Consider the following 26,920-nt stretch of genomic DNA (forward strand, 5'->3'; position numbering starts at 1 on the left):
GGACGGAGGGAACAATGGGGAACCGAGAGACGGTGGTGGTGCGGCCGTCGAAGGCAAGCAGCATGGATGACCCGACGTGGAGCGGGAAGCGGATCCACACCTAGCTGACCTCCAAGCCAAGGTGAGATCCTTGGAAGAGTCAACCATTCGGCTAAGCGACACGGTGAAGCCTGCAATGGAGGTTAATATATTGTTATTTGAATTGTTTTTGGTGTTCAAACTTAATGTGGGTACTTTGGGCAGTGCACCCACAAGGAGTAGCCCCTCCAATGATGTTATTTCTTGCGATATGTTGCTTAGCCGGCTCCTTTGGAATGGAACTGGTCCAACCCATTCCTCGCCCTCGTTCTCGTGTTTGGTTGGGAGGAGAACCGGAATGCCTTGATTCTTGGGAAGGGAATATTCTCCTGATATGCCGAACCAACATGTTCCTCCAAATTGGAGGAACCACGTGGAACCGCTCACATCTCTCGTCTCCCTCACAGCCGCCAATGCCCCCTCTCTTCCTAACGTCTCTCTTTCCCTATCCTCGGCGTTTCTCTCTCTCTCCCTCTCCACTAGCTCGTCTCTCTCTCCAAGGCGACTGGTTTAGCTACCATCGGCGGGGGCGTTGGGCTAGCTACCGGCAGCGAACTAGCTGCGAAGAGGATGTGCAGCACTAGGCTAGACGCGCTAGGGCCGGAGAACTCTTCGACGGCAGATGGGATCAATCCTGGGCATTGTGGCGGCATCAGATCCATCATCATGCCTATATATATGCTAGAGGGAACATCATCATGTCTATATAGCATCAGATCCATCCCATTCTATCTCCTCAACCAAACACCAAGATGAAACCATTCCATTCAATCCCATGCCTCTACCAAACATGGGAACGGAACTATTGGAACCATGACATTCCATTCTACTTGGTTCGTCAACCAAACACATCCTTGGTGTCTGCAGCCACCGTGAATGAGATCGCTCACCTTTGGAAGTAGCTCACCGACTCCATCACCATGGAGGTAGCGAAAGAGAGGATGGAGGTAGAGCAGAAGGAGTTTGAGGACCAATTCAACTCGCCAGCTAAGCCACTCAGGAAGCGGAGGCGCTCAAGAAGGTTGTTGAGACGCTGACGAAGAGCACTGAATCCCAAAAGCCAACCATCTAGGAGCTCCGGGGAACACCCTACTCCAGAAAGGTCTCCATGACGACATGAAGGTCAAGTTGGATGGCCTCCGCAACCATTGCATGACCTAAAGGAGCAGAAGTCGTACAAGGGAATGGCTAAGAGCTTGCAGCAGGCCGTCCAGAGGACCCAGGAGAGAAAGCCCACACTACAGGCCAAGATCCAGGTGGCCCGGCAGGCGATGGAGGGTATGTGTGCGACTCTTGTCGAATCCTTCTAGAATTTTCGCTTTGTCTGATTTCTTTGCATATTGATTGACTGTAGATGCATTCCTAGGCCTGGCGAACAAGGTGAGTCAAGCTGCGCTCCACTTTCAGAAGTTCAACAACCCGACGCTTGAAGCGCTCAATGCCTTCTTGTCATGTTGTCAACAAGGATGAGATCATGGCCCTTCCAGGTTGCATGCGCCAAGGTGTCGAGTTGCTGAAGATGGCAAAGGCGTCGATGCAAGAGGTGTGCGCCACCCTCTGGCCGGACGAGCAGCCAACCACCAGCATCTTTGCCCTCTCAAACAAGCTGAAGCAGGCACCTTTCGAGTTCCCCGGTGGCAACAATCGGTTGCCTACGAGGGGCCTTGGATGGTGCTAGCATTACTGGTGTTGCACCATCCAGACGCCAACGTGCAAGTTGTCGTCTAGTCGACGTTGGCCGATGATGAGGGTGTGGTTGTGAAGGTACAAACGCCTTTTCCCATCATCCAGGCATATGCCTTCCATGTTGTCAAGTACTGCCCCTGGGAGCACATATAGAGTAGATTAAAGTGTAGCAAGGAAGGCCCCCAAAATGCTGAGTAGAAATTGGAAAAACTACTGCTAAGTTAACACTTGAGTTTGCTATCTTCTCCATTTTGTTTTTGTGCCGAAATCCTTTGATGTGCAAGCTATCATTCAGCTTTTGCTCTTGCCAATCAGACAACCGAGTTATGGATAACGGTCTATTCAACAAGGAGTAAAAAAGGATGGCGCCTCCACCTCCCTAACACCCCACCTCGCCCCTCCGGTGATCTCCACCCCTAGCCACTACTTTCCATACCCTCTCTGGTCATCTCTTCTTCGGTGTTCTCTGGGCTTCTCGTAGACTACCATCTTGGATTGCTTCTCATATGGGATATACCTTGGATCTGGATTGTTCTCCTGGTGCGGCCTTTGCAGAAAAGGTGTACGATTGCTATGGATCTATGATCCAACCCTCAGATGAGTCTGGGCATTTAACCATGGTGGTTTCATTCAGCCGGCACTCTTTTCGTCTAAATGAAGGTGGCGGCTACTTGGAAGCAACTATTGGTGGTTATGTGATTGATCTACCGGTCTCATGCATTAAGGAAAGGGTCTTCTCATTCAATGTTTCGTGCAAGCAGGTTGGTTTTATCATTCTTGATCTTCGGTCTTACTCTTACCCGTAATTCAAATGTTTTTTCCATCTTTGGGGTCAGGGAGGACCCAGTTGGGTACGTGAGTTTGCCATTTGGAAGAAAGAGTGTGATGTTGAATGGACCATTATTAGTCCTTCTAAGCTTTCTTTTGCACAATTTGAAGGGTATACTGCTTGCAAAGGTTATCGCTTTACGGTTACAACAACAAAAAACAACAAAGCCTTTAGTCCCAAACAAGTTGGGGTAGGCTAGAGGTGAAACCCATAAGATCTCAGCCACTCTATGTTGTCCCAAGCCCGGGTGAAGGAGGAGGATTGTGATAGGCTTGGCAAGCCAACGTGAAAACTCAGCCACAATAATGGAGATGAAACCCAAAAGAAAGGTTATCGCTTTACGGTTGTTCAAGCTAAAATTGATGGATGTCTTATGGCCGGCTATGATCTTCGGCCTTAGGAACGTTTGGCGGTTCCTCCTTGACCGTCGGTCACTCATTAGTGGACGAAGGCAAGCCGCACATCACTTTTGGTTTTTTCCGACAACCTGATCAGCCTTCCCTCGTGATTGGCGGGAACCCTTCCATTTCAAACCCCGAGTTCTTATCTTGAAACAATGGTTGCCTAGCGTTGTTCCCGTCCCATCTGTTGAGATTGTGGTCCTGCCTAGCACAGTTCCCATCCTATCTACTGAATTTTTGGTCTCGCCTAGTGCGGTCTCTAGCCCACATGTTATTGTTGTGGTTTCTTCTCCCGCTGGTCCCGGACCATCTGTTGCTACCGATTCGCCTGAGCGGGCCATGTCCCCTGACCCATCTGATAATGCTGCGGATCCTGCTACTCCCGACATTGTGGCTTCCCCATTGGGCTCAGCCCAACCTGTCGATAATTCTCAGGCTGTTGTTAGTTCTGATGATTCAAATGGTTTGGAATCAGTTGCGGATGATATTGCTTTTCGGTTTTGGAAATGGCAGAAGTGTTTTTCTATGTCACATTTTACTGTCTCATGCACCAACCAAATAAAATGTCATCTTGTTTTCGCAAAGGCCACAAAGCAAAAGCCTGCACAATATCTGCACCTGCCATGGGTTTTCTGTCTAATGCACCAACCACATAAAATGTCATTTTGTTTTCACAAAGGCCACAAAGCAAAATCCTGCACAATATCTGCACCTGCCATGGGTTTTAGGTGGGTCCTCAAGCTTAATGCAACTTCTCCAAGTCAGTCTACCAGGATTAACTCGCCCTACGCCTCGAGTTTCCACCAAAGCCTTGCTATTCGACCAATGTCAAGTCCCATCAAGTTGTCACCTCCTCCTTTGCCCTCTTCGCCATCTCCGCTGCCTCGAACGTCTAATCCTCTCGGGCAGATGGCCAATTTCGAGCTTGATCCTGAAGAGTTGCACCACCAGGCTTCAACATCATTGACGGTGGGCCGCTCTGGCTGCCTTGGATTTTTCTTTTTGCCGGCCATGGTGCCGAACAGGAGGCATGAGGAGTTCGCCATCACCATTGTCGAACCATCGCCGCTTCCCGAGGAAGTGCACCACTTCCGCAATTTGGTTGTGACTTTGTTGTTAACAATCTAGGGAGGGATGTTTTAGATGCTCAACCATGGATTCAAGGTGTCGGTCTGTTTCGATTCCGTAGCCCTGCGGGTAGGCATACTATGGTAGATGATCCTCCTTTCAATTTGGGGAACAGTCGTTTTGTCAGATTTATTCCGCATGATGAAGGGATCAATTATAGGGCTACACATGGTTTTCGTTGTGGTTGGATAATGATCCTTTCAATTTTGTTGGATTGCCGTCGCACAGAGTACATCTCAAATGCTATCAATACCATTGACGTTTCCATGGCTGCTACTAGAATGATCCTAGGCTTGTACACACTTTGGCATATGTTTCTTTCCCTGCTCCTTCACTTGTTCCTAAAGATATGGAATATCGAGTATGAGCCTATGAGGATTCCGGAGAAACCAGGATTTCTTGGACTACGCCAGTCTATGTGTTGTCTACTGATTTTGCAGATGTTTTTCCGGTTAATGAGGATCTCATGCCGTTTAAGGGTAACCCTCACTCACTTCTAGGGCAGATGCATTTTGATAACCACAACTGGGCTATGCCAGAGTTTCCTGAGATTGGGTGGAACGACGTTCCCTCACCTGCAAATAACCACAACTAGCAGGATTATGTGGAGGTTGAAGACAAGCTACAAGTTGTGTAGAAGGCTTCCCAAGAATCCATGGATCTTCAGGTTTCGGATGGCTCTATTAATTCAATCAACAATGGTGTTCTTGAGGCACAATAGCACAGTGCTTTGGTTCTGTATTAGCCTCGAGTTGTTCAGGCAGTGATTCAGCTTGGCCGAGTAATTATAGTTTTGGCCCGGTTCTTCCTCCTGTGATGCAGTTCAGCGCAACTTTGAGCGATCGATGCCACTCATGTGGGTTGCCAAAGTTCCTCAGTCGATCTTTATGTCTCATGTTGGTCCAATTGTGCTAACCAAGAGATCCTAGTGGAGATGCTATGGCCTTTCAGTTGCCGCTTTGTGTCAAGCTCTAGCAGAGGAGTTCTGTTTATCAGACGTTCTTCTCCAATGAAGAGACATGTGGCTTACTCGCTCTGTTTTGATTTTGGTGTTGTTGATTGCCCCATTTAGGATGTTCCCGCTCCCATGAACTTCACTTTCTTTGTTCTACCAGTGAAGCATGTTGTACCAGTGAAGCAGGCAAAAGGGTGGTCTCATAAAGTTGTTGGAGCTATTAATGCTAAGATTCTGGTGGGGTCTCAGGTTCGTCACACTGCACGGCTTAGTGCTCTTCATGATGGTTCTAAGAACTCACCTGTTGTGATCAAGCCTAGCCTGATGAAGAAGCCATTTGTTCGTCCTTCTAAGAAGCGGAAGACTGTTTGCAATGCCGAAGCCTTCTCCATGCCTGAACCAAGCTACTGACAAAGATGTTGCTCTGTCTGGTGTGCTACCCCGTACTCGCGTGATATTCAACGCATTGGTGGTCGGCTCGGAATCGCTCCTGAGAAGCTCGCTGCTGATAAGCTTATGGCTCATCCTACTTCATCTTCTACCAACAAGGGATCTAATGATAGTCAGATCATCGCTCATGGGATTGCTCATGGACCCCTCTAAACATCACTTATCTTCCTCGCCATCCTCCCACCATTCCTCGCCGTAGGCCACGCGTGTCGCACTGCCCCTGCCACGTGCCTACCCACCTCCAGAGTTGTCCGCTAGCGGCCACGCGGTTTGCTTGGCTCGCCCACATGCCCCACACCGCCTGACTGCATGACGCGTGCCTCAAACCGCTCAGTCGAGAGCCCACCCACCTCCACGACTTCCCGCTGCTCCCTTGCACCGCCCTTCCCTACCGAACGATGGCCAGCTGTGTCCTTCCCCGTGGATAGTGTTGGAATGCGTCTACATGTGAACATGGCGCCCATCTCTGTAACTGGACGAGATATACATGTGCGCACGATCCCATGCAGCTAGATATTAGGAGATAGCTACGACAGAAGTTAGAGTTAGTTAGAGTACATGCATGTGCTTTGTGTATATATACACCCTTGAGCACTGAGTAAATTGTTCTGTTCGAGGCGAGGGCGTCAGCATCCATTTCATGGAGGCGCGGGTAGGAGAGGGCGATGCCACATAGGGTGTTGCTGCAAATGCAATCGAGAGGGGTCGGGCCGATAAGATATAGAGCAAGCGGAGGCCCCATGGCGTGGAGGCAGGGGCCAGCCTTGGCGGTGGAGTGGCCGTCAAGGTGGAGGCTGCCCTGGTCGTATATCCCAGCAAAAGGAGCAGGTCCATCCCCTCTACCCGGTGTCGGCTGCAGCAACAGCTCGCCATGGGCTTGGGTTAGAGGATAAGAGGTGTTAAGAGTACTATATATATAACCATGTAGCCTTTCGTATTTACCCCATTGTATAAGGTTTTTTTTGCATATTCCTTGCACATGTACATGTATATATACTGGCCTATGGCCCTATGGGAATACAGCAAGTAGCACATTCCCTAACATGGTATTAGAGCTAGGTCAATTTTTTGCATGCTGCAACTTGTGCTATTGATCCTCCGTGGCCGCCGCCGCTGCTTTTTCTCTCCATCGTAGCAGCCGGTTATCCCAAGGCCGCTCCTCTCCTTCCCTGCAGTGACACTGCCGTTCAACTCCCTCCCGTCTAGATCGCAGCCTCCAGCGATCGATCCAGATCAGGCCAGCCACAAGAGCCTCCGACCGCGATCGATCTTCCGCAGCCGGCCCTGTTTTTCGCTGCCCCTCGCCGGATACGGTCACTAGTCTTTGTCGCCCTCGTCCGGTCCGGCCGCCCCTCGCCAGATCCGGCCGCCAGTCACCGATCTTAGTCGCACTTGTCTAGTCCGGCCGCCCCTCGCCGGATTCCTCCACCTCCGGCTCGTCTCTGTCGCCCTCACAGGATCCCGTCCCTGCTGCTGGCTCTTGTCCTATCCATCTGCTGCTACCGCGAGCGCTAACTGCGGCTGGCCGTCAGGACCCTCTTTCTGTACTGTTGTGTGCCCGGTGATTCCCAAAAAAATCAAAAAAAGAAAAATGTCCATATCGGGCTGTGTTGCAGTTCCTCGTTGTCCGATGATTTTTTGTGGCACCAACTACATCGAGTTAGTTGGCTTCATGCGCATTCATATGCGTGTCATTCGTCTATGAGGCGTTCTTTCTGGCGAGGTCTGCTGTCCGTCGTGCCCGGTTCCTGCCGTGGCCCATATTCTGCCAACACTACTGGTTGTTGCTACGGATGCTACTCAGGCTGCGAAGGATGTAGCTAAGTTTGCTGATGATGTTGCCGTTCGTGCTTATGATGAGCAGGTTTTGACTTATGAGGAGGCTCTTCACACGTATCATGCGGCTTTGTCTGCTTATACTCCGTGGCTTGATGATGATGCTCGTGCCGCAGCTGTTCTTGGGCCTCCCTATCGTATTTGAGATGTGGACCCGTCTTCGTCAGCGCTATCAGCCCTCTGGTGATGCCTTATACCTGTTTGTGGTCCGCCAGGAGCATGCTCTTCAACAAGGTGACTCCACTGTTGATGATTTCTATGCACAGAGTTTTGCTATCTAGCGCCAGCCTGATTCTTTCCGCAGTGCTGGTTGTCATACTTGTCAGTGTTGCCAGGCTGCGCAGGCTGATTCGGAGTTTCATCGTGTCTACGAGTTCTTATCTCGGCTCCGTAAGGAGTTTGAGCCCCGGCGCGTTCAGTTGTTTTCTCATGGCCGTATTTCTCTCATGGAAGCGCTTTCAGAGATTCATGCTGAGGAGACTCGCTTATGTGGTGCTGGTTTACTTGAGGTTCCCTCTGTGCTTGCTACTCGAGCTCCTGCTCTGCCGCATGCTGCACCGACTACTCCCTGCTCCAGTGCTCTGCCGCTCTTGCCAACTCCTACTGGCGGTCAGGGTCGCTCTCGTCCTCACTGTAGCTACTGTAACCAGGATGGTCATGTTGAGTCTCAGTGCTTCCAGAAGAAGCACCACATGCATAAGGCGCGGACATCATCTTCAAGGACTTCTACTTCGACATCTTCAGCCACTTCCTTGACTGAGCAGGATATTCCAAGACTTAAGCGTCAGCTTGCCGCTTCATGTTTTCAACGGGTACTGCAGGTTGTGTGACTGATGCTTCCGCACTGAGCAACCACCCACTACACAGTCAGGTACATCCCCATGGGTTCTGGACTCCGGAGCTTCTTTTCATATGTCTTCTCATTCTTCCAATTTGGCCTCTCTTAGATCGCTTGATTTTCCTGTTCATGTACTCACTGCTGATGGTACTTCTCTTTTTGTTGCTAGTCAAGGCAATCTTACCACTTCTTGTTATGTTCCTGATGTGGCACATGTTCCTCGACTGAGTTATCATGAACTTGTTTTCTGCTGGTCAACTTACTGATTCTAGTTGTCGCGTCATTCTTGACGTTGACTCTTGTTCTGTTCAGGATCGTCGCACACACACTTTGGTTGGGGCTGGCCCTCGCCGCCGTGACTCTCAGGGTCTTTAGTTAGACTAGCTTCATGTTCCTTCCGCTGTCACCACTATCGCCAGTTCATCCGCTTCTGTTGCTTCAACTACCGGCTCCTTCCAGCAGTGGCATCATCGACTTTGTCATCTTTATGGTTCTCGTTTGTCGTCTTTAGTTCGTCGAGGTTTGTCTCAGGAGATGTCTCTTTAGAGTGTCAGGGTTGTAGGCTTGGCAAACAGATTCAGTTACCTTACCCCACTAGTGAGTCAGTGTCTCGGCGTCCTTTTGATTTAGTCCATTCCGATGTATGGGGTCCGACTCCCTTCGCTTCGAAAGAGGGACATCGATACTATATTATTTTCATAGATGATTTCTCTCGTTACACTTGGCTTTATTTTATGACTTCTCGCAGTGAGGTTTTGTCCATCTACAAGGGTTTTGCTGCCATGGTTCACACACGGTTCTCTTCGCCCATTCGTGTGTTTCTTGCTGACTCCGCGGGCGAGTATATTTCCAAGATGTTGTGTGGTGTTCTTGCTGAGCAAGGGACTCTCTCTCAGTTCTCTTGTCATGGTGCTCACGCATAGAATGGTGTGGCTGAGCGAAAGCATCATCACCTTCTTGAGACGGCTCGTGCGTTTATGATCCCGCCTCTCTTCAACCTCATTTTTGGGCCGAGGCTGTCTCCACCTCCACCTATATCATCAACCTTCAGCCATCCGCTGCTCTACAAGGTGGTGTTCCCTTTGAGCGTCTCTTTGATCGTTCTCCTGATTATTCGGCGCTTCGTTTGTTTGGTTGTGTTTGCTATGTTCTTGCCCCCCGTGAACACACCAAACTGACCGCTCAGTCCGTTGAGTGTGTCTTCTTAGGCTATAGTGATGAGCATAAGGGCTATCATTGTTGGGATCCTATCGATCGTCGGGTGCGTATTTCTCGGGATGTGATTTTTGACGAGGCTCGTCCCTTCTACCCGCAGCCATCTTCCTCGACCTTTTCAGTGAAGGATCTATCTTTCCTCACTTTTCCCGACACACCTATCACCCCTGTTGAGCCCTTGTCTATTCGTCGTGCTACCCCTGCTTCTCCGGCTATTGCAGACCCACCGTTACCCTCTCCCATGGTTTCCTCACCTCGCTTGTCATCGGATTCTACACCTTCATCCCCGATGACTTCTTCATCTCCATCTCCTAAGTCTACCTTGGAGATTCCTCCTCGGATTCTTCCATCTTCTCCTCAGTATTATACTCGCCGTCCACGTGTTGTGGATGCATCTATTGATGAGCCATCTACTTATGATGTGCCATCTTCCTCCTCTCAGCCTATTTATGGCTTGCGTCCTCGTCCTCTTCCGCCTCTTGATCGCCTTGGTTTTCCAAGCGCTGGTGCTGCTGTTCTTGAGCCAACTTCTTATCGTCAAGTTGTTGTTCATCCCGAATGGCAGTTTGCGACGGCAGAGAAGCTTGCTGCCCTTGAGCATACCGGCACGTGGGACCTTGTTTCTCTTCCTCCTGGTGTTCGTCCAATCACTTGTAAGTGGGTCTACAAGGTTAAAACTCGCTCCGATGGTTCTCTTGAGCGTTACAAAGCTCGTCTTGTGGCTCGTGGTTTTCAGCAGGAGTATTGCCGTGATTACGATGAGACTTTTGCTCCTATGGCCCATATGACCACTGTTCGCACACTTCTTGCCATGGCCTCTGTTTGCCATTGGTCTGTATCTCAGCTTGATGTTACGGATGCCTATCTTAGTGGTGAGCTGCGTGAGGAGGCTTACATGCACCCCCCACCTAGGTATTCTGTTCCTAATGGTATGGTATGCCATCTTCGTCGCTCTCTCTATGGCCTTAAGCAAGCCCCTCGCGCCTGGTTAGCGTTTTGCCTCTGTGGTGACTACCACTGGTTTTTCAGCAAGTGCTCATGGTCCAGCGTTGTTTGTCCATCTTTCAGCTCGTGGTCGGACTCTTCTTCTCTATGACAAATGACATGATCATCACTGGTGACGACCCCGAGTATATTGCCTTTGTGAAGGCTCGTCTTAGTGAGCAGTTTCTTATGTCTGATCTTGGCCCTCTTCGCTACTTTCTTGGGATCAAGGTCTCTTCTACCTTTGATGGCTTTTCTATTTCCCAGGAAAAGTATATCCAGGATCTTCTTGCTTGTGCTGCTCTTACTGATGAGCGCACTGTTGAGACTCCTATGGAGCTCAATGTTCACCTTCGTGATACTGATGGTGACCCCTTGCCTGATCCGACGCGTTATCGTCATCTTGTTGGGAGTCTTGTCTATCTAGCCGTCACTCGTCCTGATATCTCCTACCCGGTCCATATTCTGAGTCAGTTTGTCTCTGCCCCCACTTTGGTTCACTATAGTCACCTCCTTCGTGTTCTTCGATATCTTCGGGGCACGATCTCTCACCGCCTGTTCTTTCCTTGATTCGGTTCCTTACAGCTTCAGGCCTATTCGGATGCTACCTGGGCTAGTGATCCCTCGGATCGCCGTTCACTTTCTGCTTATTGTGTTTTCCTTGTCGGTTCTCTCATTGCCTGGAAGACGAAGAAGCAGAGTGCGGTTTCACGTTCGAGTGCAGAGGCTGAGTTGCGAGCTATGGCTCTTTTGACGACATAGGTGAGTTGGTTACGATGGTTACTTCAGGACTTTGGTGTTTCTATCACTACACCTACTATGCTCTTGTCTAACAGTACAGGTGCTATTAGCATTGCGCGCAACCCTGTGAAGCATGAGCTCACCAAACATATTGGTGTTGATGCTTTGCATGTGCGCGCTGGTGTGCCAGATCAGGTTATTGCTCTTCAATATGTGCCTTCCGAGTTACAGTTGGCGGATTTCTTTACGAAGGCCCGGACTAGAGCGCAACCTGGATTCTATCTCTCCAAACTCAGTGTTGTTCATCCACCGTGAGTTTGACGGGGGTGTTAGAGTACTATATATAGTCATGTAGCCTTTTGTATTTACCCCATTGTATAAGGGGTTTTCTGCATATTTCTTGCACATGTACATGTATATATACTGGCCTATGGCCCTATGGGAATACAAGGTGCATATTCCCTAACAAGAGGGACTGAGAGAAGAATGTAACCTCGCATGGGGGTGGTGTGGCGCCACCGCCGGTCGCCGCTCGGCGGCAACAAAGTTGGTGGCGGCCATGGGTGGGGTGGGGGGAGTGAGGCGTGCCATGTGGTGAAGACATTGAGAGCACGGGTCACGGCTTGATAGAGAATAAATGAATAGAGAGAGACTCAGCTAGATGCCTGCATGGCATTGGCAGCTGAGTTGGCATGCCTAGTCAGCTTTGACTTTGGTCGAAACTAGTTGATTAGCTAAAAGATGAAATCAGGGTTGTGTTTTGAACTTTATGGTAAGTAGAGGGTGCATTCCGACCATTTTCGAAGACGAGGGTTATAAATCAAACCGAGTGGTTAATTTGGGGTTAAAATGTGGTCTTTTCTCTGCGGAAGAAGATGACCGGGCCCAAACGTATCATCACTGTCTGCGGCAACCCAAATCGGTCGTTCCTCATTGCCACCACTATGAAGCTGGCGTAGCATCATGAAGTACATACTCTAGATCATGTACACCGACTCTTAACAACACTTTGAAAGACGAAGCACAACTGCAAGGTCTTCGGATGGTCGTCTCCATGGGATTCGCCATCTAGAGGTCCAAGGTGATTCAAACCTGGTTATATCCCACAGCAACAGCGATTTCGATTCCAAGAAACCAAGTATGGCAGCCTATTGAAACGCCGTCATACACACGTCCGTCTGGTTTGAGGGCTTGAAGTTTCACCATGTCAAGCGTGGAAGCAAATAGGTTGCCGATGTACTAGCTAAGTCGGGCGCCTGGCGGTAGCCTATGCCTGATAATACTTTCCTCGAGCGGTTGTTTAAACCATCCGTCAAGTGGTTGGACGAGCTGCAACCGCCCAAAGAAACAGGGAGCCCAGAGCCCAACATTGTCGTCCCAATGACTATAGAACCAGATGATGTCATAACTAGGGGCTTGGAACTCGAGGTAACTCGTCGACTCACAAAATCATGGTTGTCATCGCATCATGGACGGAACCCATCCTCGCTTACCTACTGCAAAAGGAATTTCCCAAGGATGAGATGGAGGCACGTTGAATAGTCAGACGTGCCGCTTCATACGTCGTCCACAAAGGAGAGCTCTATAAGCGCATCGTTACTAGGGTTTTCCAGTGTTGTATTTCTCCCGAGGAAGGATGGCAACTCCTACACAAGGTTCACGTTGGCATGTGTGGTCATCATGCAACCCCTTGGACCTTGGTAAGCAAGGCTTATCGAGCAGGCTTCTACTGGCCCACGGCCAGGGCCGACGTAGTTGACTTAGTCACAACACGCACAAGGTGTTAGTTTTTTGCCGAAGCAAGCCACCTATCGGCTATAGCCCTGAAAACGATCCCGATAACCTGGTCGTTTGCGGTTTGGGGGTTGGACATGGTTGGACTTCTCCATAAGGGAGAAAGCGGCAATAAATACCTGCTCGTCATGGTCGATCAGTACACAAAATTGATCAAGGCAAAACCGGTAGCTACTACAGAAGTTGGGGCAGTTATCAATTTCATATCCGGGGTGGTTCATCGTTATGGCGTGCCTCGAAACATCATCGTATGGCGTGCCTCGGAACATCATCGTGGACAACGGGTCCAATTTTACAACAGACGTGGTCAAGACGTGGTGCAGTAAGTACAACATCAAGCTTGACCACACCTCCGTCTACCACCCGCAAACGAACGGGTAGGTCGAACAAGCCAACGGGCTAGTCCTCAATGGCATAAAATCGAGGTTGGTGCGATCTTGGAGAAGGCCGACAAGAAAGGGGTCAAAGAACTCGACTCTGTCGTCCTAACCGCTCTACAGACTATGCACCGGGTTTTTTTGGTGTATCCCCAATGACATCATGCATGATGCTCCTCGGATACGACAATACGAGGAGCGAGAGGCGGAGGTAGAGCATCAGGACGACTTGGACAGACTAGACGAGGAACGAGATGTGGCAGCGGCAAGGTCGGTCATATACCGGTAACAGCTTTGACGTTATCAATAGTTGGGAGGTGTGAAGTCGGACGTTCAACATCGGAGACATTGTCCTATGACTTTATTACTATAAAACAGGGAAGGGCAAGTCGTCTGCACCATGGGAGGGCCCGTTCATCATCGACAAGGTCCTCACTGGAGGAGCATATCAGATCCAAAAAGCAAAAACACGCCATCTGGGGCCAAACACATGGAACATTGCCCTGCTCCGTCACTTTTATAGCTAGTTCTATCTTTTTTTCTCCTTTCTTATAAATTATGATTTAGCTCGCTCTTCACTCTTTTAGTTAAAATTAAATAAAGATTGCCCCTTACGTCTCCGCCAATTTAGCTAAGGGTTGCATGTAGACCTGGCCATGGGCAGCCCGACAAGGACGGCCCGACCTGGCCCGAAAAAGCCTGACCCGGCCCTGCCCGACCTTGTCGACAGGCCGGGCTCGGACCCACCATATTAGCAATTTAACGAAGAGGCCCGGCCCGGCGGGCTTTTACATTGTTGGGCCGGTCTTGGGCCTGATTTTGAGGCCTGACGCCCGTGCCTGGCCTGAGTTTTCTGCATCAGGCTTGGTTAGGCCTGGCCCAAAGCCCGGCCCAGCCCGAGGGATGGCCAGGTATAGTGGCATGTGAGTACCTCTGCGATTGTGCCACCAGTTCTAACGGTTGAGCACCTCAGGTGTGTGAAGCCAAACGCTAACTGTCACAATACACAGAACGAGTCGACACTATGACTATAGTACTTGACTTAAGCAAGCCATTAAAACTCGCATGGGTCATCAGTATTCCCAAAGACCACGATGAGATGGCTTGGCTTCGCCATCTGAATCCTTCGCCAGACTAGATAATGGTTGTCTATGGACCCCTAGCATCCGTCTAGGGGCTACACTTGCCCTATAGCTCTCTGACCGTTCCTTGTCAGCCTACCCCAAAGTACCGCTACATCGGCCAGTGACTGACGTCGGAAGCACTCCAAGTTGGTCATTGTTGGCCAAGGAGGTCGAAGCCCAAAGTCGCTTAATACTATTATACACAATCAGATCAGATTGAGATCTTTGTAAAGTCGGCTCCTCAGCCGCTAGAAATACCTCTTTCTAGGCTGAGTTGGTGTGGAAAGAGTAACTATACCAGCCTCGAGGAGGGTCCTCAAGTGGCACGTCGGGAAGGTAAAACCATTCTTCTTCCTAGTTCTTGTTCATCTCCTCAGATAACTACATCGCTCCGATTACCCTACAAATAATGAAACCGTCGCAATTTAGCAAAGCGGCGTCGCTTGTTCGCAGTTGGACGCAGAAATATTTGTGCCATAGACCAAAGTATGGTATGCAGCCGACAAAGGCCCCGCAAAGCGCAATGTAACACGCTATGTGGAGGATGGAATTCGGCGATAGGTAATGTAATTGGAGGCAATAAAAATGGAGACCCCTTAGGAAGGGGTGAATTGGAAAGCCTAGACCACGAATAAGAAAAGAAACAAAGCATACCTGCTCGTTCTCTTAAGGGTTGGGACTGGATTCCTGAGAAGTGGTATGACCAATGGCGATGAACCCCGAACGAGCATAAGCGACCTCTAGTCGCGGCAAGAAACCCACATCGTAGAGCCAGTCCAGCTGGCCCTGCTATGTTGTGCATGACTTACACTCCCCCTTGGTTGCAGCCGCTGCTTGGGAGGACGAGGCTGCAGCACTACCCACAATGATAGATTGTCTCTGCTCCCGACCGCCGGCCTTGTGGTGCGGGGAAAGCTAAAACTAGGGAAAAGCGAGGGATGCAAGACAGAGGGCTTAGGGCACTAGAGCTCTAGGAGGAAGACGAAGGCAAGAGGCGGGACAAAAATGTAATAATCTCCTCCCCTTTTATAGAGGGAGTAGCACGCGAAGCAGCGACAGTATATCCGCCCCGCATGGCAATAAACCTCCCCGCTTCCCTTACTTTGGGCGTTAATCACGCATGGGAATCAAGGAATGGTTGTTAATTACCACACGTATCGATGCACATGATCCCTTTTTTGATGGACGTGACAACGGTGGGCCATCGACCCACATTCTGATGTCATGTTGACCATCAAGTCAAGAGCGCCACGTGGCTAGGTTGGCCCATTGATAAGATTGATCCGTGCTGATAAAGCCACACTAGATCATCGGTAGGTCCCAAGCGCAGGAGTACTTCACAGCTAAGGAGTGATTGCACGGGGATATTTCCGACGTGTGGTTCAGTACAGATACGCTCATACGCTTGTCAAAGGCCGAGGTGGTCCTAAAACACCTCAGATAAAATCCGACAACTGAAACTTGGGTACAAAAGATGAGTTTATTGAACTAGTTTTCAAGACTGACGACCGATGATGAAGAACAACTCGGATGAACCGAGGCACGTCCAGACTTGAAGACCGGTTCAGGAGCTGCTGACTGTGTCCCGGCTAGGGGGTCTCTCACCATGTCATCTCTCGACCTGGTGGGCCGGGCCAAGGATCCCCCATGTCAGTTCCAGAGAGGGCCACATCAGGTAGCCAATGGTGAATAAATAGAAGTTTCCCGAAGACTTGTCATATACTCCAAGATGCAGGAATCGTCTACAACTCGTTCTCCTTGTGGGTAGTCAACTAGGATGTAGGGACCCTAGACCCCCCCCTCCCTCCCCGTATTTATCTAAACCGAGTAGGGCTCATAGAGGACACACAACAATCTTATGGTAGATCATCTGTACTTTATACTGCCTCCAAAAGCAATAAAGGCAAGCAGGACATGGGTCTTTTCTCTTCAGAGGGCCTGAACCTGGGTAGAACCTGGGTAAACCCTAGACACTTAGTCTGGTTCCCCCTACCAAAGATCTGTCGGATTTAGCTTCGTCAGTAAGGACATGAACAAGACAATTGAGAGATCTAAGAAAGGACAAGGTGGAACAATCAAAAGACATATGAATCCAAAAACCACGATTATGTGCCTGACTGTGTAGGTGGTGATCGCTCAGTGCTAGAAGCATCAGTCAAAGAACCTACAATACCCGTCAAAGAACTTGAAGTCTAATAATATCCTATCAAGGCAGTGGTTGAGGGTGTCAAAGTAGAAGCAGATGTGCTAGAAGAAGATGAGCGCGCCTTTTTGCACTTGTGCTGGTTCTTCAAGAAGCAATCAGACTCGGAGTGACCATCCTTGCTGCAGTAGCCACAACGAGTACAAGAGTGATCCTCTTCACCCCCACGAGAGAGCAGGAGTGGCGGAAAACTGGAGTGGGAAAGAGCTAGTGCAACTCAAGTAAACCAGCACCACATAGGCGAGTCTCCTTCGCACGAATCTCACAAAGCGCCTCCATAAGTGAAATATGGCCATGAGTTAACAGCTAAGTGTGACAGCTTTTTCCGGACTTCTTTTGCCTCTGCTTTGAATTTGGAGTTTTTGAATCAATTCAAATGGACTTAAACACTTGGGCATGTCCTTGATTTTCACCCAAGTGACCCATCTATCTCTTAATCATCATTTCTTTCTCTGAAAAATCCCAAAATAACCCAGGGAAGAAAAATATTCATTTTTCTCTCTGAAATCCAATTCAGAAACTTTGCTCCAAAGCAACCCCCATTTTTCTTGCTCCCAAAAATCTGAGAAAATTCTCAAATATTCTTTGGACCTTGGCACACCTCCCTGAGCAAAAATATTGCATAACTTTCCGGAATATTTTTGCTACAGAAAATCATTTCTGTTCTGACCTCAAAATGCAGTTTCTACAACAAGTATACTTTTCCTTGATCCAATGAGGCTGATTTTTCCTGAGCCTCATTACCCTCCTAAGAAAAGCTTAACCCCAGAAGATTTGCCCTAATCTCATTCTAGAAGCCATCCACACTTGGTGCCCAAGTTTCTGTCCAGAAACTTACTGAGTAGCTCTAGTCTTATCTGGTCGGCCTGGCAGTGTGCCATCTCCTCTCTTAGACCTAACACTACACGGACAACACACTAGACATGGTTTGGCATCCTCTGGTCACCGTTTTGGCATAGTTCGCGTGGTGACCGCGTGTGGACACGGCCCTGGCAACGCGTCCGATGCGCTCTGTGCTGAGTCCGTGCGCCTGTTCGTCTCAGAGCTCGCCAACGACTGCCGCACCGCGCCACCGTCTTCATCTCATCGCCCTTGACCCCTCTCTGCCGCTCGCTGACGCCGGAGCAGCCGTAGCGAGCACGGGCACGTCACGACCAAAGCCACAGTGCGCCTGTGCCCCTGTTTTCTTCCCCAACCGCCTCTTGTGCTCGTCTTCGAGCTTCACAGTGCCCGCGTGAGCTCTAAAGCCTTGCCCCCTCCCCGCTGGCGCTCTTCGTCGCCGTGCGCCGCTTCCAGACCCTTCCGGCGGAGCCGAGACCCCCTCCCCCCTCTGCCTATAAATTTTAACCCCCTCCAGCCTCTTCGAGCACTCCAAGCCCATCACCCAACCTCAACAAACCTATAGCACAGCCGCAGCCCGGCTGGGCAGGCCTCTGGCCGTCGTCCCCGACCCGAGCTCGCCGGCGATCCCTACAGCTCCTCCTCATTCCAGTGCCCGCGAGCTCAATCAACTCCTCAGGCGACTCACTAGTGGCCCACTGGTGCCGTCCGAACCCGTAGGAGCCCCTGGTGCAGCCTCACATCGCCGTCTTCTTCAATTCCGGCGAGCTCTGCTTTCTGCAGCCGCTGTAGAAGCCCTTTCCGACCCCGTCCGTCTAGCCACGCCACGGGTACAGGCAAGTGCGCGAGCGTCTCCTCTATCCACCCATCCCTCTCGATTTGGCCGCCGAGCTCTCCTCGCCGGAGAAAGCGCCGCAAAGCGCCGCCCGTCTCTATTTTCTCTCTCTGCCCCTCCCCCCCGACCTGACGTGTGGGGCTCGTTGTCAGCCTCACCACTCGCGCCCGAAGCGGTACAAGTGGAGGCGTATTCCAAGAGGTTGTTTTCTGTACCAAGTTGTTGTGTGTTGCCAGAAGACTTGATCTCTGGGCTGTCAATGCAAGGTAATCCGGTTGCTCTGAGCCGGGGTGCGACACTCTAGAGACAAATGTCACACATATGAATGCACATGAAGGCAATGAACTCGATGTACTTAGTACCATACAAAATCACCGGGCAACAAGGGATAGCGACATAGCCTGACGAAGAAATTGTACCTGTTTTACCTAAACCTAATCAGCTAATCTGCTAAATCAACCGAGACGTCCAAACAGGCGTGACGGCGGCGGCTTGGGTCAATGCTCAATCCCAATCAAATCAGGAGCACAATCCGATCCCGATCAAATCAAGAGCACAAGAGGCTGCCTCGGGCGACACGTACCACAAGAGAAAAGCGGTCGACGGAGGCAGAACGAACGGGTCGTCACAGCCAGTGGTCAGATGGAGCCAGCGGTCTGGTGGAAGGGGGCGGCGGATTAGCGGGAAGTGAGGTCGGCAACTAACGGATCGTGCAAACAGGCGGACATTGCAAGACTTGGCGGCGCGAACGAATCGGCAGGTGGTGAGGTCAGCGACCGACGCGATGTGAAGATTGCAGAAGAGTTGGCGGGCGGCGGACTAGTCGGCAATGTGGGGGTAGTCAACGACATGGTAGCATTGACAGAAGATGCACGCGAAGGAGAGACATGACGGCCACATATTAAAAAAATATGGCGGCGCGAGATTGGATCAAAGCAGCACAAGTTGCGCATGCTATTTTTTTAGCTAGGGCTCTAATACCATGTTAAGAAATATGCAACTTGTATTTCCACGTGGCCTTCCGCCACACTTTTGGACCAAGGTTGTTTTCACTTCCACCTATCTCATCAATATTCAACTATCTGCTGCTCTGCATGGCAGCATTCCTTTTGAGTGTCTTTTTGATCACTCTCCTGATTATTCGGTGCTTTGTTTGTTTGGTTGTGTTCCAAGCGGAAGATTGGAGAGACGCGGCTAATTGGTCAGCGACAGTGACCTCGTTGGTGATAATGACACCAGGAAGAGCAAGAGTGGCATGATGCTCTTGGTGGTAGTTTGGTGAGCACAGTGAGTGGTGGCGCTGTCCTCTTGTGAGGCAAAGTATATGGCTACCACATCTGCCGCAACACAAGGACTTGGTTGGCTCGGCTGCTTGAACTCCATATGAGAGAAGTTGAGGCAGTCGAGCTATTGGTGTATAGCAAGTCCGCCTTGGCACTAGCAAAGAACCCAGTCTTCCACGAACGCATCAAACACATACCATTTCATCATGGACTTCTTAGAGGATGGGAGTGTCAATGCCAACTACATCAACACCAGAAACCAACTCACTGACACTCTAACGAAAGCATAGGGCGGGTGAAATTCCATGAGCCGCGTGCTAGAATTAGGATGGTCCAAATGAATTCAAGTCTGGTTTGCAAGGATTAAGGGGAGAATTGTTAGAGTAATCCTTGCAGCAGTCAGTGAATGAGTCAACTGTTCTCCTTAGGTAGTAAGCTAGTGAGTCAAGTATGTGTCCTAGGTTGTTAGTCAGTCGGATCAAGTCAAGATGTCTTAGGCTGTAAGAAAGCCACTGAGGTGGTTCTGTACTAGTTGCTTTCAGCTATAAATAAGGGGTGAAACCTAGCCAGTAGCATCTATCACAGCCCAGAATAAAGAGTCCCAATTAGAGTTACCTATGCTCTTGCTAGTTGCTATAAACAGCAATGTCATCACCAAACCCCCTGACAGTGTTGCTCAGCAATAAGGGATTTCTATGGACCAATGCAGCGACGTCGGCATTCGAGAATAGAAGTAGGTGATGACAACCATCCTTGTGCTCACACTTCCCGACTTCACCCAATCGTTTAGTGTTGAGACCAACGCCTGTGACACAGGTACCGGCGCGGTGCTCATGAAACATGATCACCCAACCGCCTTGCTCGGTCACGCTCTGGGTGTCAACAACCGTCGACTTACGTTATACGAGAAGGAAGTCTTGGCCATGATGATAGTCGTGGATTGCTCGCGACCTTACCTGCAACGGGGCAAATTCACTATCCTCACGAACCACATGAGCCTTCGTACTCTGGGAGAACAATACCTCGGGTCCGACTTGTAGCGCAAGCCCGTGGCCAAGCTTCGTGGCCTCCAATTCTGTTTGAGGTGCCAATGGGGCAAACAATACGGCGGTGAATTCTCTGTCAACATGGGTCATCCGCTCACGATGACCGCTATGCCCAGCTGTCAGCACGCATGGATTCAAGAGGTACGCAATTCCTACACCATGGACGCCAATGCCACTACTCTACTCCACGCACTTGTCGTGCGTAGTCTTCAAGAGGAAGGGTACAAACTCGACATCGGCAGGATCAAGTTCCACGACGGACTATGGATTGGTGATAATGTCGTGTTGAAAACTATGCACATCGGTGAGCTACACACTTCGACCATGGGCATCCACGCCACTTACATCACCCTTAAGAAGATGTTCTTGTCGGGCAAGGAAGTACATGTCGAGGAATTTGTCAAGCAGTGCGCGCTGTGTCAATGGGCCAAGCACGAACATGCACACCCAGCCGATACTCTGCATCCGATGCCAGTGCCAGCATGCGTCTAGGGCAAGGTCACCATGGACTTCATCAAGGGGATCTCACGCTCAAATGGTGCCGACATCATCTTCATGGTCGTTGGCCGCCTGTCAAAGTATGCATACTTCATTCCCCTGCATCACCGTTTTACTGCTCCATAGGTAGCGCACATTCCTCGACACAGCGATCAAGCTCCCCGGCGTGTCGGACTCCATTATCTCGAATCATGACAAAATCTTCATATGCTCATTCTATCACGAGTTGTTCGTGCTCATGGGCACCAAACTTCTGTACACCATGGCCACCATAATGCAATCAGACAGTCATTGTTCCAGGTGCGCTATGAAGTCAAACCAAATTATGGCGTGCAGATTAATCTCTTCAATGCCAAGACATCGAAGTTCCTCTAAGAGCACGCATCGAAGCACCAACAGTTTACATACATGCTCAAGTCCCATCTTATACGCGCCCAACAACACATGAAGCATCAAGCCAAACTTGTCGCACAAAATGTGAATTCACCGTCGGCGACCAAGTTATCCTGGAGTTGCGGCCGTATGTGCAATTCTCGGTCGTCAACCAGCCATCCTGAAGCTTGCATACAAATTCTGACTCGTACAAGATCCTTGCTCGCGTTGATTCCCTCGCTTACAAGCTCGACCTACCACCAGACAACAAGATCCATCTCGCATTTCATGTCCCGCAGGTCAAGCCCTTCACAACGGATCATGCTCTGGTATTGACACAATTGCCTACTCCATATCTCATGGTCAATGATTTGCAACCTCAGCAATCCTCGAGCATTGCCTTGTCAACAAAGGGAATTACTGCCATTCCACGGGCGCTCATGCACTGGGCTAGTTTGCCGCCAACCAGTGCCACCTAGGAAGGCTACCACATGCTCCGACATCATTTCCCCTATGTGGACACTGACGGTGCGGCACCATCTCAATGAGAGGTGAATGTCACGCACTCCCCATCTGCAATCTAGGAAATGCCAGAAGTGGAGGCGAACAGCAGAGATAGACGGCAGGAAGGAATGCATGGGGAAAAAGAGCGAGATCCACAGCTAGCAGAGGAGACTTAGTCTTGGTTAGTTGTGTGTGTGACAGTAGGGCCCATGACCAACTAGGTGATTGTCAAATGTAGTGTGAAGCGTTGTGTATTGTTCACGTGATATGAGAATTCTGATTTGCTCACCTCTCTTCTATGTGTCCCACCTACCTCTCATTTCTCGCCTCTGATCCCTCTCTCACCTGCTTTTTTCCCCTCCTATGCGATCCTAGGCCGCAGTCGTTATATTTGGTGAAAGACTTTCTAAACTCATCGCTAAGAATGACGAATACAAAAATGAGAATAAGTAGGAATTTCATAATGAAAGAACAATGTATAATGTTAGAGTTGCATATATTTAGTCGTGTACCCCTTTGTATTTTTCGCATTCTATAAGGGGTTTTCTGCATATTGTACCGCACCTCTAAACTGGCCAACTGGAAATATAAGTTGCATTTTTTCTAACATGGCATTATAGCCCTTGATTTTTTTTCACGAGCCACTCGTGCTCTTCGGATCAAATCCCATCTCACACCGTCGTTGCAATCTTCCCCCACTCGCCTGCTTTTTGCCAAGTCGATGCTCCTCCTCCCACCTCGTTGATGGTCATCTTGCGCCTATAGGTCAACGCCCCTACATACCCCAAGCAGGTGGTCCGCAACATGCCTGTTGCCAACCACATGCCGCTTCTTCCATCCTGCTATCGCCCTGTTGCCGCGCCTATAGGTCATCGCTCCTGAATATCCCAAGTTGGTGGCCCGCGGCATGCCTGATGCTGACCACGTGTTGCTTTTCCATCCTGTTGTCGCCTTTGCTGCCACGCCTGTAGGTCAATGCCCCTGAATACCCCAAACAGGTGGCCCGCAACATGCCTACTGCCGAACACGTGTTGCTGCTTCCATCCTGCTGCCGACCCTAAATACCCCACGCAGGTGGCCAGCTGCTCCACCCCATCAGCCACCCCGACACCCAACCAGGCAATCTGTTGTCAACTCGCCGCTCCGCCCCGCAAGTCCACCCCACCGCCTGCGGGCTCACGAATCTGCCCCACTAGTCCTACCGGTGACTCCTCGGCCGCCCCGCTAGATCTCGTGCAAGTTGCTGCCTCCTGCTGGTTACATCGCCGCCCATCAAATTTGCCCTCCAGTGTTAACCTTCTTGCTCTTGGATCGATTACTTAATCGATTAGGATTGTAGTGTGCCGCCACTGACTGCCTCTGGTCTCTAATCAAGATCGATTGACTTGGTGATAAAAGGAGGAAAAAACAGGTACAATGTTTTCGTCGGGTACACATCTCCCTCGATGTCTGCTGCCTTTTGATGGTATTCCCTATATTGATCTCGTCTCGCACATGCACCGTCTCGGTGCTTGGTGCTCGTCCGTCTGTGACGTCGTCCTCTTCGGTGGCCTCCACACATGGTGATCGTCGCTCTACATCGACTCCTATCGCGACTTTCACCGGTGTAGTCGCACTACATCGACTACTCTTGTGATTTTCATCCAGTGTTGGTGCATCTGGCTACATCAACTACGCCTCACACACGCCTTCCCTTGGCACTTGGTGCTCGTCTGCATGCGACTTCGTCCCCTCAACCGATCTCTGCAGACAATACTAGTCATGGTACACTACCTCCTCTCGCAGCTTCCACAGGTAGTGGTGGCCACTCCCCTTTCAATGTTGCTACATCTACTTCTGATGTGACCTTCACTGAGCAAGAGATTGTGCGCCTTTGGTTCTTCCTTGTAGAGTGCATCTACATCGACCTCTTCAGTTAAGCCACCCATGACTTGGCAGGAGATTACGCGACTTTGATGCCTGCTAGCTACATCCTCTGGTTCTCCACCGATAGGTTCTGCTGGTTATGTTATGGACTATTCTAGCATTGTGAGACCACCTTCTACATAGGCAGGTGCATCTCCATGGATTCTTAGATACTGGGGCATCTTTTCATATGACTCATGATTCATCCACTTTGCCTTCTATTAGACCCCTCGATTCGCATGTTCATGTTCTTACTACTGATGGAACCTCCCTCCAAGTTAATGGCCAAGGCATTCTTAGCACTTCGTCATTTCATGTTCCTGATGTTGCTCATATTCCTCAACTTACCATGCAGCTCATATTTGGTGGTCAGATTGTTGACTCCGAGTCCTGTTCTATTCTGGTCCGTCACACTGATGCTCTCCTTAGTGCTGGCCCCCGGCGCCGTGAGCCCCAAGGTCTCTGGGAGCTTGAATAGCTTCATCTTCCCTCCATTGCCACCACCACTAGCCTCTCGGCCTTTGTTCCCATGTTCCCCTGTCCACCAGCTCTTTTCAGAAGTGGCATCATTGGCTTTGTCACTTATGTGGCTCTCATCTCCCATACTTAGTTCGACGTGTTCTTGGATCCCTCTCCAACGATGACTTTAGACTGTCAGGGTTGTTGGCTTGGTAAACTAGTCCAGTTACATTATCCTCATAGGGATACTATGTTTCAACGTCCTTTTGACCTTGTTAACTCTGATGACTAGGGTCCAGCTCCCTTTGACTTGAAAGGAGGTCATCGCTACTATATTATCTTTACAGATGATTTCTCTCAACACACCTAGATATATTACATGTCTTCTTTGTTTTCTGCATATTGTACCGCACCTCTACATGTATATATATTGGCCTATGGCCACCTGAAAATATAAGTTGCATATTTCCTAACATATACGAGAAAAATGAAAGGACAATGTGTTCTTCAAGAAAACTAGGAGGTTCTCAAGATGACGCGTACTCTATGTAAAGAACCACGTAATGATTAACATAGCATGGTACAAAGTAGCGGATGTCCTACAAACCTCGCAAAATCCAATTACAGAGCAAACAGCCTAGCAGAGACAAGCGAACCACATACATGATTCTGAAAAGTGAAGTACAGATCTATTCATGAACACAAACAAAATCACACTATAAAGGAATTGTATACTCAGTAAACTATAACTCCCTGACAAGAGTCATAAGTCTAATAGGACAAATGTACATACATGTTGTTTGCATTTTGGGTAATTTAAGTGCAGCGACATATTAGAAAACATGAAAGCATGTTCAAAGTCAAACTGGCTAAATACTTACCTTCCATCTGGTATGGCTGAAACCCACTGAATCAGCATTAAGAAGATCGTCAAGTTCATCAAGCTCTTGCTTTACTTGCAGAACCAACTTACAGATGGTTGCATCATTAGTGGCACTGAAAACACATTTACATCTCTCTGCAGCAACAAGGTCTGTCCATTAAGTCCCACTTGTATACAGTGTATGAGCATTCCCAACAATCCAAAGACAGAACGTGCATGAAAAAGCATCCACCTGATAATTTGTAGAATCGGTCAGACATACTTTGAGCAGCAATAAAACAAGGGGTCCCGAATAAATTGATGCACGCCTTGCTCTAGTAAGAGCAACATTTGTTCTTTGGTTATCAGCAAGAAATCCTACAACTCCTCTCTTAACAGTTGATAGTATTGATGTATCATCTTCTCCTTGGAAATCATCAATGGACTTCACCCGCACATGAAAGCCATCATATGTGTCATATTTTTTGGCAGGTCAACTTTTAATTACATCAACTTGAGCAATATATGGAGAGACCGCGGACTATGCTGAGCCCTTAGGTCTGTCCTTATCCAACCTGCAGAAATAACTTATGTGGTATGCTTAGTGATCTTTAGGGATCAAAGTTTGGACAAGGCTAATGAAAGCATTTTCTTCAGCAAATTTAAGTCGATTCTATATCCCCGAATCATTGACATATCATTGCTTTTTCACTATGAAGTCCGGAAATAATAGAAGTTACTAAAGTGGGTTCATAAAGTGGCCAACAACTGTAATATGGCATAATGTTTCACCTTTCATGTCATCTACCTAATGTTCTCTTTTTTCTAACTACAAATGTAATATTTGTCTACGAAAGAGGGCAGTAGAATTGAAATTTCATAAAGCTTGATTGATGCAATACCATATCATGAGATACAAATAGAAATCTGGACTCTCAACGTACACTATTGTAGTGAACACATTTCTACCAATGAAGATTATAAAGTATGCAGTCCAAGAACAGCAGACCACGTAAACTTCTAAAGATCCAATGTTATATTAGCAAGGTAGCTTCATAAAAGAAAAAATAGAAAGGATATTAAGGTTAAAGGAAGGATAGAGTTCAGCTTAAACATACATTTAAAGATGGAATGGATTAGTTGCAAACAACAGCAACTTCAACCATGTTTCTGCGACTGCTTCCTATGCCCTCTTTGTCTTCTCTTCCATCAGTGACATTTAGAAACGTGTAGCTGACAAAAGGGAGGCATGTGTAATCCTTATCACAACTAGGAGACATGACAATGGAACCATCTAAAATCTTCCTCTCATAGCACTTGGAAATAAGCTGATAGAAGGATTCATGTGATACTGTATATTCAAAAAATGTTTATCAAATTTGAGCATAACCAATCTCTCAAATAAACTTGTCACGAATCCAGCTTCTTTGCATACCTAGAGATCAACTATGAAATGTAAGGATTAAGATCATCAAAAACAGATCAATAACAATGAAACATAAAAGAAGATATGGCTGTTACATTTTTTTCAAAAGTTTATATTGTTGATAAATGCAACAATGACTAAGAAATGAAATCAAACAGTACAAAGAGGGTGAGGCAAAACCATCATTTGCTTTTAACCATTGCACTCAGCCGACAGTCTTCTCCTACCAAAACATGTTTTAACCAATGCAG

The 26,920-nt window shown here is 49.0% G+C and overlaps 1 long non-coding RNA gene across 18 annotated transcripts in view; it reads right to left on the reverse strand.

Annotated features, from left to right (window-relative positions):
* Positions 1-26,920, reverse strand: part of LOC119352991 — a 42,758-nt gene that overhangs the window by 7,819 nt on the left and 8,019 nt on the right. For 16 of the 18 annotated variants that reach the window (XR_005170302.1, XR_005170300.1, XR_005170298.1 and 13 more), the window contains 3 exons: positions 26,362-26,678; positions 25,497-25,818; positions 25,263-25,399 (listed from right to left, as the gene is read on the reverse strand). This is a non-coding gene — a long non-coding RNA (uncharacterized LOC119352991). Of the gene's footprint in view, positions 1-25,262; positions 25,400-25,496; positions 25,819-26,361; positions 26,690-26,920 lie in introns of all 18 variants that reach the window. The other 2 variants (XR_005170293.1, XR_005170290.1) reach the window with 2 other exon arrangements.

Source organism: Triticum dicoccoides, chromosome 2A (genome assembly GCF_002162155.2).
Source record: "Triticum dicoccoides isolate Atlit2015 ecotype Zavitan chromosome 2A, WEW_v2.0, whole genome shotgun sequence".
Taxonomy (NCBI): Eukaryota; Viridiplantae; Streptophyta; class Magnoliopsida; order Poales; family Poaceae; genus Triticum; species Triticum dicoccoides.